Genomic DNA, 12,412 nt, shown 5'->3' with positions numbered 1-12,412 from the left:
TATTTCTCCCTTTCGCCATTGTAATATAAATGATTAATAGAAGGTGCCTATAAAAAATTAAAATTACCTAAATCACACCAAATTCCGCATTGCTGATTTGCTGCACTGCGCTACTGGGCAATTTGTCAACCACTTGTCAAAAGCTGAGATTTATTGCCCAGTGGCCCAATGCAGTTGTGTTAGATTTCGTTTGCCCGCGCTCGCATTCTTCAACTGGGCGTATACATTTCTACCACCTCCACGTTTAGTTCGACCAGACCTGTATATGGGTATGGTTAAATAAATATGGGAACAAGTTATTCAAATATTTCAATGCCGAGTTGCTGCGTTAGCGACCTAACCTGGTAGAGACTATATGGAAGACTATACATATATCATATTACACATTTGTGTTCTGTGAAATACGATGATTTCAATCATTAGTAAGTGATCGCTTTTGTTTTTCAATTTTTCAAGTTTTTGATCTTAAAATACATTTTATTATTATTGTGTTATCAAAAACATCAAAACAGCAGGAATATGATAAACTGTATGTATGCATGCTAAAGAATATTTAGATTTAATTTTGATTTAATTTTCATTAAATCAATTTTGAATTGTTTTTGCGCATATAAAAAAATATAAAAGTAAATTAATGCAGATTACGTTTTTAAGAGCAGATGCCATTTAAAAGAGGCAATCTTTTATAAACGTTTTCCCATAGGGGTTACAATCTTTTGCCAGTACTTTACGCGAGATTTTGCTACTGAAATTTAGATAGCCATCTATACAGGTTGTCTCAATATTTCGTGTACATGAAACTGTCACATATCGTGGGTTCACAAGTATCTTACGAGGTTTGTTCAGAAAATAACCGAACTTTTTGAATTACACGCTAATGAAGATATTTAGTGACATGCGATTGGCAGTATTGCGTTGCGCATAACTTCCTCTGCAACCATACGTTCTTGGACTGTTGATATCTCATTTAGTTTTCGTGATGTTATTTGAGTGCAACGTGTTAGGGGCGATTTTTTAAATGTGCTATTTTCTGGAACAACGATGCAACGTAAAAGTTTGCGTGAAACTAGGGAAAACTTTCACGGAAACGTTTCAACTTTTGAAACAAGCTTACAAAGATGATACTATGGATCGAACGCAATGTTACAAATGGTTTTTACAATTTCGTGGTCGTCAGTCAGTTGAAGATGATCCTCGACCAGGAAAGCCTTTGACTTCAACTGATGACTCCCACGTTGAGAAACTCAAAGATCTGGTGTCTGCAAATCGCCTATTGACTATCAGAGACTCAATAGGGTCATGCCATGGAACTTTTATTGAAAAATTGAACATGCATCGAGTTGCAGCAAAATTTTCTCCTCGTTTGATGACCGAACAACAGAAAGTACATTGTGTGGACGTTTGTGGGCAATTCCTTGAACAATCTAATCCAATCTCCCATAGAAATTGGAAAGTCCTGGAAGAAGAATTCTTGAGTCTCTATAAGTACGTTTACTTTGAGATTCAGGGACAGTACATCGGTGAGACACGAAGAAGGATAAATGGAAAAATTGATATGGAAAGTGCCAGAGAAGAGACGAGAGACAATAATTTGCTGCAGATAAATGGACATGAGGAGTTTATGAGGTTCTTAAAAAATATAAAAAAGTAGATCACACCAAGGGTTCTGGTGGGCTCAAAGACCAAGACAGGAGTATACCGGTGGACCATGCAGATTGAAGATCTAAGAAGGAAGGTGATGAACATCAGAAGCAAATTAACCATAGCACTTAGTAGAAACAATGGGGACATTGATGTGACGATGCTGGAAGAAAACTACCGACAAAAAAAAGATGTAGTTATAAAAAGGCAATCAAAAGAGAGAAAGAAAAATGTTGAAAGAACTTGCTAGATAACCTCGAAAAGGATATATGGGGTGAAAGCTATAAAATTGTTAACAACTGAAAAGCAGGCACAGATAGCAAGACAATTGTTTCCGATGACCAGGAGCTCCCACAAATCAATCTGCTAGATGAAGACAAGGAGAAAGTGACTTTACAAGAGATCCAAAATGCTGCATATAAGCTGAGAGTAAAATTACAAATTTATTTCAAAAAATCGTGTCTGATAAACCCTATTAGCCGTAGCTATAAATATAAAACGAAAGGGGTATGTCTCCTACGCGCGATATCTACCTAAAAAATAAAAAAAGTGCAACCTGTCGATAAAAAAAAGTTATGGGGGTGGCTAGTTGTTAAACATGAAATTGTTCAAAAATCGTTAAAAAGTACAATTGTATCAGGATTAAGTTAACAATCCTTAAGGACGTATTCCTCAGGTAATAATAAGTAAACTCGTATAAAAATAGGGCGGAATTGCTTGGTTTTCGAGGTACAGGGTGTTAAGGATTCCAAAATGATAATGTTTATTAATGTCTTGAAAGCGAATAAAGGTACTTAAGTAAATCTTGTTGTGACTTATGATTAATTTAATTTAAAATAGTCCATGGGGTTTAAATACTGTGAAGTAAATAAAATCAATTAAATATGTAGTTAAAATATTTCCTTACTTAATAGTCATTAACAATTTTATAAGGTGAACTTAAATAAACTGAATTTGCCTTGAAATTATAGCAAATACAAAAAAAAACCACGAGACAATTTTTGTCCAGGTTAAAATGTTACATTCATTGGTACCAGTTCTCATTTTTGATACAGAGCCATACTACTTTATTTATCGAACTAATTGCATCCTCTACCCAATTCTCTTCCACTGGTTATACTTATTATTGACAATGAGGCATATTGCAGCAAACTGTTTATTCATAAGTCACACCAAGATTTACTAAATATCGCTATTTGCTTTCAAGATATTAAAAAATATATTTTTTTTAGAACGAAGCGTTTTTGGCCCTATGTTTATAAATATGTATACGTATTTATTTTTGCGTAAGAAACATATCCTCAAAGCTTGTCGACTTAATTTTGAAACACCCTGTGTATAATATTTCCAAAGATAGTTGCGGATTTATTCCCATTTTATAAACTACAACGAGAACAGTATTTCGAAGTTAACAAGGAAAATATTTTAAGGAATGTCATGTCATGTCTTAAGAAAGATTAGATACCTTATCAGTTCGGATAATAAAACTATACCTAGAGCAAACGTACAAATTATTCAATTTAAGCAATAAAATATAAGTGAGCAAAACAATATACCTCTTTAGTAGTGACGTAACATACGCCAAATAATAGGCAACCCCATAGTACACATTGTCATAAAGAATTTCTCAGCATTTTTATTAAATCGATTTTCGACCTTATGTACTTTGGTCATAAGTGCCAAACAAATGTCTTCTTTGTTATGACCTTGGCAATATTAGAAATATTTAAGAAGTTTCAAACCCGAAGTGAATTTATATTTTTAAATTTACAGATCAATATTGACTTTTTTAGTAATTAATAAATTAAAACAACAGGATATCATTCCAGAAAAGTTTGGTTCTGCTTAAGAGTACGTCTATAATAAACCACTTGAAGAAAAAAACACTCGATAAACAGACTGACACAGCACAGCACCAATAAAAACAATAAAAATACTTGGTAAAACTCGAAAATGCCAAGATTAAACAAAAGAAGAGAAAATACGCTAATGATGGTAGCGATGATAAATCAACAAGATCTCACCTGTGTATGAGGCTGTTCTTCTTGAGCATGTGCATTAGAAGTAACACGGCTAATGTTGAATTTGTACTTTATTTAAATTTAAGAATATTTTTTATATCGTTTTTTGTAAGTTTTAAACACAAGCACCATGTCGAGAAATTAGAGCACAGCATGTTAAAAAGAGCAATAATTTGGGTTCTAGCTGTTTCTCTCTAATCGTCGAGGAAGGAGTTGCGTTAGCCAATGACGTGCCTGCGCAAGAGAAGATGGTAGCCAAACTCTCTCTTTCTGTCACTCATCTACACTGTTGTCGTAAGCATGCTTCCTCCATGTAGTATATGCTCTAAGATCGATAAGAATACAGTGTCTATAATAAGGGTTTTTTGGCGAGAAAACCGCTAACCCGGTTAACTCTAATTTGTTGCGGTTTGACGTTTTGGCGAGAAATGTAGTTAACCCGGTTTGGCAGAGTTTGCCTAACCATCAAACCGGACTTGTGGGTTGGTTTGGATCTTAAGTTAATATTTCTACCTTTGTTTATTTATTTTCTGTTTCGTACCATCCTACCTAGTCACTACTTCGTTTTTTTAGAGGTTGAAAACAAAAAAAATTGGTAAAGGATTCACTTTGCAAAAAATACAAAGTAATATTTAAAATTGATAATAAAAAAATAGTAATCGAGAATCCAAAAAACTTTAATCGTTTATAAGATGGTAGATATGAATTTTCTATATTGTACTGTATACATCTTTATTAACTTCCTTTTAGACGATACATTCGCGTTGGAATAGATAATATTTGTGAACAAGGTAAACCCATTTTCATTTAATAACCATCCATACATTAACGTTCTTTCATGGATGTGCATTTCAGATTAGGAATGACAACTATAGTATATAAGAAATAATCAAACAACTTGAGCTACGAGCACTATCATGGATTATAGGTTACGATTTTATTATTGATTAGATATCCAAACCAAAAGAATTTTTGCGAGTTCTGTCAAATGTTAACTCAAATTCTTAACACAATCAAACTCGAGCTAACCGGGTTTGATGTGATTTGGCTCGCCAAAAAACCCTTAATGAAACGTCAATAGAGCTTCATAGATGCCGCTCATTTTGACATTTAATTTGACAGTACTTTGGCGTTTAGATTTGAATTGAATTATGTTTAAATAAAAGAAGATATCAGCCAAAAATATAATTATATTAATTGTCTTAAGATTCTAGGTACTTACACAAGACAAAAAAATTATAATAAATATTTAAAATATTGAGATCTAACCTTTAAATGTCGGTACAAATTAAAATGCTGACGCCATTGCCGTCATAAATAAAGCCGCTGTAAATAGGAGTAAGAAAAAAAAACAAAATACTTAATCATTTAACATTAATAAGGTTCAGCAACATATATAATCAACACAAAAATAACTTTTATATAATGATTAAAAATTCTTTTTTATTTTGTATGGGCCGATTGTTGGTTTATTTAATTTAAAACGTAAGCCCAATCAAATAAGACTTTTCTAATGTGTACTATAAATATAGGACGGTGAACACAAATCTACGCTACTGTGTATATTATAAGTGTGGTTAATGCCCCACGCATTGCCTAGACTCGGCCATGGGGACGACGAACGGCAGCAGCTGCACCGGGTATACCATTAAAAACACCCCCGTGCTACGCGGCATATTGCAAACAACGGGGTAGATTTTAGCTCACTCATTGTTGGTCCCGCACCGTAATTGAAATTCTGGAAATGAGATCACCTCCATTATTTTACACCGGCCCCCTAACATGCAAAATCGATTTAAGTGGTGACTTTTTACCAGACCTGAATCGAAATGGTTACATTACAGGAATTGCCGTGGAGGAATTATAGGTAGAAAGCCGACTCATATCGTATTTTGAAAATAAAACGTGAAACATTTAAATAACGATTACCAGCCGTTACAGTTTTAAGGTATTTTGGTTAAAAAAACTGTCAGTCTTAAACATTTAACATACCTACATTTACAAGAAAATTCACTCAAAATGTAAATTTACAAATCGATATATGTATATTTACGACGCCCAAAGTGTAATTTTACTAAGAAACAGGAAAACTACTTAGTATTTATAAGAAGAAAGAAAAATCTGTCATTATTATGTTGTAACATTTATACAAAGAATATACATGAGTAAGTTATTAATAAAAACTCATTTATTCCTTCTGGAAAAGTCGTGCGGTTATTCATTCATGTAGACTTTTTCTCTCGCTGAGGATTTTGCCCTAGTCCCTGCATCTGTGAGGTATAGTCTTTCCGATATCTATTGAAGAACCAAGAGTTTGACAGTATCTATAGTTTTTCCGGTATCAATTGAAGAACCAACAGATTGATAGTATGTACCAGGTTTGGTCGCTGACGCAGCAACTCGGCATTGAAATATTTGAAAAACTTGTTCCCATATTTATTTAGCCATACCCATATACAGGTCTGGTCTGGATGTATACGCTCAGTTGAAGAATGCGAGCGCGGGCAAAGGAAAACGATTACAGTTGCATTGGGCTACTGGGCAATAAATCACAGCAGATGACAAGTGGTTGATAAATTGTCCAGCAGTGCAGTGCAGCAATGCGGAATTTGGTGTGATTCAGGTAATTTTAATTTATTATAGACACCTTCAGTCAATCATTCATATTACAATTGCGAAAGAGGGAAATAAGAGGTATATTTTGTTTACTAATATTATCACAACATGGCATTTTGTAGAGCTTTTGAAACGGAACAAAACGAAATTTACCACTAATATAATAAAATTGTTCGAGGACATAAATAATTAAAATATGTTGTTGGTCAAATGAACATATAATAGAAATTTTCTACATATTATATATGTATACAAATTATAATTTTTTACCTTTAGCAGAAAATTTTTTTAGGGTCGCCTTTAAAACTCATTAAATTTTATTACCAGACGTTTTTTTGCATGTTCAACTGACTTCGGAAAGATTATAATAGTCATTACTTTTGAGAATTTTACAGTGAAAATTTAGTAACGTTAAATTTACATAATTTATAGTCATGCCGGTTACTTACCTCAGTATTTATTTATAATTTTATAATTAGGTACTACACTACTGGAAAAAGTTAAGGGAACAACAAATTTTTATGAATATTTTAGTGATTTTCGAAAGGCTATTACATCTTGTTTTTAGATATGTGAAGAACAAACATATTTACTCCAAAACTAATTCAAAAAGTTCCATTCAATTCCAAAAGTAATTAACGCCCTCCGTTGATGAACTCAAATATACGAAATATTTAACTTGTTTGTCACAAAAGTTCTGAAAATATTCGATTTTTTTTCTTTGACATTCTGTTGATTGAAAACGAGCAACAGTTGATTAACATGTTTGTTTTTTTGACATCAGACAACTACCATTATATTGTGTTTTATACTTTGTTACTTTAAGTCATATTTAAGTAATGACGTCACGTAACAAGATTATTTTAGAGATAGTCTTCTATTATTATAAAATGCAGTCCTTTATATTACACTTAGAAGAATATTTTTCCACTGAGTAGGTATACAATCAGCTAAACAAATGTATGCCTTTAACGTATTCTAATTTAAAAATTTCAGGCATAATATTTCATTTGTAATTGATGACCAGTTTTGGCGTGGGCAGGAAAAATTTTCATTTGTTTGATTTATTACATATGCAAAACTGTGCGTTCTCATTCTGGAACACCAACTGGACAAGCCTATTTTTTAAGGAACCGTTACAAAATAGAAATTTGTACTAGGAAATGAAAGTGTAATTAACATATTTATGAATACAGCCATTGACACATCTCAATTTGAAATTATTGACGATTCATAAATATGTTCAAATATCATACCAACTTAACGAATCGACGATTATTGCTTGGTGTCTGCCTACTGGTTGTTTTGATGAGAAGGTCGGTGGTATCTTAACCTTCAATTAATGTTAAAGAAATCATGACTTTTGAATACAACTATTCAATTAATTACCTCCATTTTTGTCTTTGTATATTGTATTTTTAAGCCTTGAGGCGAGACAATTTTTTTGTAGTGTATGTTGTTCAAAAACTACAAATACATATAGTCAAAATAAGAAAGAATTTTTGGGCAAATTTATTTTCGGTTGGCCAAAATAAGGAAAGGTCCTATGATGGAATGTTTGTTTTCGAGATGCAGGTTGTTAAAGTTTGGAAAAAGAAATTGTAAAATATGTCTGCAGATATTTAATGTGAGTGAAACTGGAGGTAATGATTTATACAAATAAAAATCCACATCCAACTGGTGAACATATCGAGAATCACTGTAGCCATAGTGAGAACCCCAGTCAATCGATTGGTCTATTTTGTTAACTTGATCTCCCGTTTTATTGGATAAACGAACCATTTTCGATTTATATTATTTTTTATCTGTATTACCGTCACCAGTTACTTAAGTCACCTAAAATAGCCGCAGAATTACCTACACTTTTCTTTAAAATGTATACTGTAATTACATTATATTTAAAATCGTATTTCTAGAAAAAATACTTAAGAGTTATTCTGTATGTAATGAAGTTCTTGATAACGGTAATGTAAGTTAAAGAAAATATATGAGTATGGCAAATTTTTCCAGATATCAACATCAGTTCCCTTTATTTTATTGACTTACTATTACACTCAAACTAATCTGTTTCTGAGTAATTTGCAAAATCGTGTTATTACACATCAAAATTTTAAGCCTGTTTATTGGGACTGATTAATGATTTATAATTTTTAATGATAGATGCGTACAAAGATGATAAAAATCTTGTAAATGTAAATTTTTCACCGTTATTTCTTTTAAATAATATATCTATAAATAAATGTGCAATTTTCAAGCAACGAATCTATTGAAAATTATGAATTTGAAAGTAACTTTTGATTTGAAACATATTGTACAGGAAATATATATATTTTTCATTTTAATATTTCAAATACATATTTCATTCTTACATTCAGTCAGAAAATGACTCGCAATTTTGGAAATATATAAATCGACTATTCTGCCGGTATAGGATACGTATTTTGTAAAAACTTATGAATATTTATAATTTCATGAAAAAATATATTCTCCATGACCTTTGCTGACATTATTTTTTTGTTCTGGTAAAGTCGTAGTTTGATCGAAACTCGCATTATAGTGTCAAATGGTGCGAAAAGACGGTTTTTAAACACTTGTCAAAACATGTCTTCTCTGTCTCCCTTGTGAAAGAAGTCACTGCTCTATATTTGTTTGAAACACTATAATTAGAAATGTGTTTGATAGAAATTGCATTGCGGAAGCTCGCGATGGTCATGGATTCTTATTGGAATAGTAGATCATAGGTGCGATTACCGATGAGTGATTCAGCTATTTGGAATTTGGATGTTTATCTACAGACATCTGTTCAGTGTTGGTGAGTTATAACCTATAAAGCATAATGTCGAATGTCATTTGCTACATCTTAAATGTCATTGTACCTACTAACGCAAAGTGACCTACTAATTTGTAGGTACTATGAAAGCATGACTAGTAAGATACTAGGAGAAATAAACTTTTTAACTAGTGGTATTGTGAGAAACGCTACTTCACGGGCTATATGCTCCGTCTGACATTGAATTACACTCCAAATATCAATAGTAAATGATAGTAACCCATTCGTCAGGCGGGGTATAAAGCCCATGCTACAAATTAGTAGATCGCTTTGTGTCAGAAGATACAAACTTCTTCAATTTATTTTTATTGTTAGACTGCATTTACATATTCCCGTCCATATTTAGATTGGCGCGCCAATGGGGTCCCCTTGCATCTGCATTTCGCGTGTCTGAGGCTCATACAGTACTCTATCGCACGACCTACAAATTTCCAACAAGCAGACCTATCAGGAAAATATACGCGACGCGTGGCATACCCCTTCAATCCTATTTAAACGAGATAACGTCGAGTATTGATGTCGAGCACAATGTGTTAATTTTGTTGGGCACCTGGAGTTTGGAACAATTGGAGTTTACGATGGTTTGCCAGTGCGATCTAAGCATGGGTAATAAATTATTATTGCTTGGTTTTACACAGTCATGCATTTTCAAAATCTCCTTAAAACTTAATTGGGCCTTCTATTGGGTAAATAGAATTTACTTATTGCTGTTATTTAGCAGTGGCGGCTCGCGGATCTTTTAATAGTTCAGTTTTAAACAGAACAAATGATTTATACAGGGTGATTCACAACTTATACAAACAAATTTAGGAATAGATGTCATGAAAAACAGTCAATATTGTAAAAAAAAATTTTTAAATCCTTAGTTTCCAAGAAAAACATTATTGAAGTTGTAGTATTTTTAACCCATACATCGTTGGGCTATTGCAGTTTCTAGCGTCATTCTCGTTGTGCTCTTTGCGCAATGCGCTCTCTCTCTCCACGGACCGCAGGCGATTCCGAATACTGATTTTAGTATTAACGTTTTTGAGACAGTGTTTACATTAGTTTTTCAAGTGTCAAATATGTCTCACGTGTATAGCAACTCGCAGTTGATGGATTATGGTGAAGCACGACATTTGTGTTAGTTCGTAGAAACTGGATAAGACGGGCCAAAATTTTGAACAGTTGTAACATCAGGTATGCCAAATTATTCTATTAATGAAAACCACACATTAATTTTATTAATTATAAAAACAATAACAGCAAAAGCAGTTGAATTTGCTGATATAAAGCAGGTGTTATAAAATTTTATTTATTTCTTTCCTTGGGAAAGAAGTTCTTTAAATTTTTTGTACGTTTATTTTTTATTACACTTTGCCGCCGCCCGCCGCCATGCCGACTACATGCTTTGCCTTGTGCAGAGTCAGGTTTTACAGTGGACCTGCCATTTTTAATTTTTTTTACAAAATTGTATTTGTGAGTCACTTGTACATTCTAAATTTTTTTTAGAAGGTCTGAATCACCCTGTAGACTATAATGATAAATGGTAATAAATAAATTATTTATATTTTATTATAAATTGATTATTCAATGCTTTTGAGATGCGAAGCGGTCAATAGCGTTCTCATTAAAATCATTTGTCTGCTTTATCAACAATTTTTTTATACTGAATTATCCTTTCATTGATTTTTTTAATGTTTTAATCCTTTTTAATGTTTGAAAAAACACGCTCACTTTTGAATACTTTTATAGGGAGGCTACACAATATTTTTATAAATCAATTGCATGAAATAATTAAGGTACCATCACATTATTATTGAAGACAATCCTGTTTTTAATTTGATAAATTATTACATCACAAGATTGTTATAAAATTTTGCGTTTTGAGTCTTCGATTTTATATATTTGTTGATGCTTATGAAACACTTAAAAAATTATCCACCAGATACCACCTTGCAATATATTTATCATAGGTAGGTACACTATAGTGATATCACTGAACTTGATTGCTTAAATATTTCATATACGTAAACATTGCAACTGATACTATGCATAAAGAAAAGACACGACGATAATCGACGATCCATATCGGACTGTTGCGTACAGATTTATATTATATATTAGGTAGGACATTGCCCCGCCCTCAAATTATTTCTCTTTCTGTATCTCGGCTTTGAGCTTCGAGGACAGTTTAGAAATTGACCCTCATGGCTACTTATACAATAAATGTATGCATTTTACAGTAAAAATGGAAATATATTCTAAAAAATGTATATTTTTGCCAATTGGACCGAATGACCCTATATATGTGGACACTGCCATTGTTACTTAGAACATGTATTGCGCTGAAGTTGTATTAATGTTTACCCATTTTCAAAACTAATGGGTAATTTGTGACTAGAAATTAAATTTACACTGTACAAGGAAAAAAAATACTATTGTAGTCCTTAAATTTGATTGTTAGTCTCCTGGAATGCCTATAACAAAAACAAACGAACATTTACAAATCGTACAAACTGTTAAGCCGGGTCCAAACATTAGTAATGGAACGCGAGTAAAAGCTGTAAATTAATGCGAATGTACAGACTATCGCCAGCAACTCGCTTGGTAATCACCGGAAGATTCGCCGGCAAAATACTAGGGCAGACTTTACGTTGCATCTCTTGCATCCCAGTATTCTCCACGCCAGCGAACCGCTAGCGTGATTGATCGTGCACAGTGCATATATTGGAAATACGTTCTTCGAAGCTCGTGGATTTTCCATGGACCATATGTAGCTTATATGAAAGTTCCGTGTAAATGTTTATTACCAACATACATTTCATAAATAAATTTTCAGTTCGTTATAGTGACTTCTTTTGAATCGCATTATTTTGTTATCCTAAAAATTAAAACACCACTTTAGAAAACACCCTGTATAACATATTTTATGGCACTTTAGTCACTTGAGGGAATTTCGGATATCATTATGCCAGAAAGTAATAAAAAACAGCTAATCTTTTATTGCCAACGTTGTGTAACTATTTTATACCCTTGGAAGACTTAACAACATTGTGTTAAAATTATAAACAATTATAGACTAGTTTTTATAGTTTAATGATCATGTTAAAGGAATATGTTAATTATGTTTTATAGTTTACTATCTTCAGAGCTGAAAAATACATCATCTTCTACAGCTGTTTCTTAGAAGTTTGAGTAGAAAAAATTTAAGTTAATTATTTAATTAAATATTTAGCTTGTTAAGGAGGTATATCGGGTTTACTCAAATGCACAGATGTACTTGAAATTTATATAGCGTATTGCCCAGTGCTCCTTCTGTGCG

The 12,412-nt window shown here is 32.5% G+C and overlaps 1 protein-coding gene across 5 annotated transcripts in view; it reads left to right on the top strand.

The window, feature by feature from the left end:
* The window catches only part of LOC108909770 (myb-related protein A), a 123,150-nt gene that overhangs the window by 15,852 nt on the left and 94,886 nt on the right, over positions 1 to 12,412 (top strand). The gene's annotated exons all lie outside the window — the stretch shown is intronic.

Source organism: Anoplophora glabripennis, unplaced genomic scaffold (assembly GCF_000390285.2).
Source record: "Anoplophora glabripennis isolate ALB-LARVAE unplaced genomic scaffold, Agla_2.0 scaffold492, whole genome shotgun sequence".
In the NCBI taxonomy this organism is placed as follows: Eukaryota; Metazoa; Arthropoda; class Insecta; order Coleoptera; family Cerambycidae; genus Anoplophora; species Anoplophora glabripennis.
Note: the sequence above shows the minus strand (reverse complement) of the source record. Positions and strands in the feature narration are given on the sequence as shown.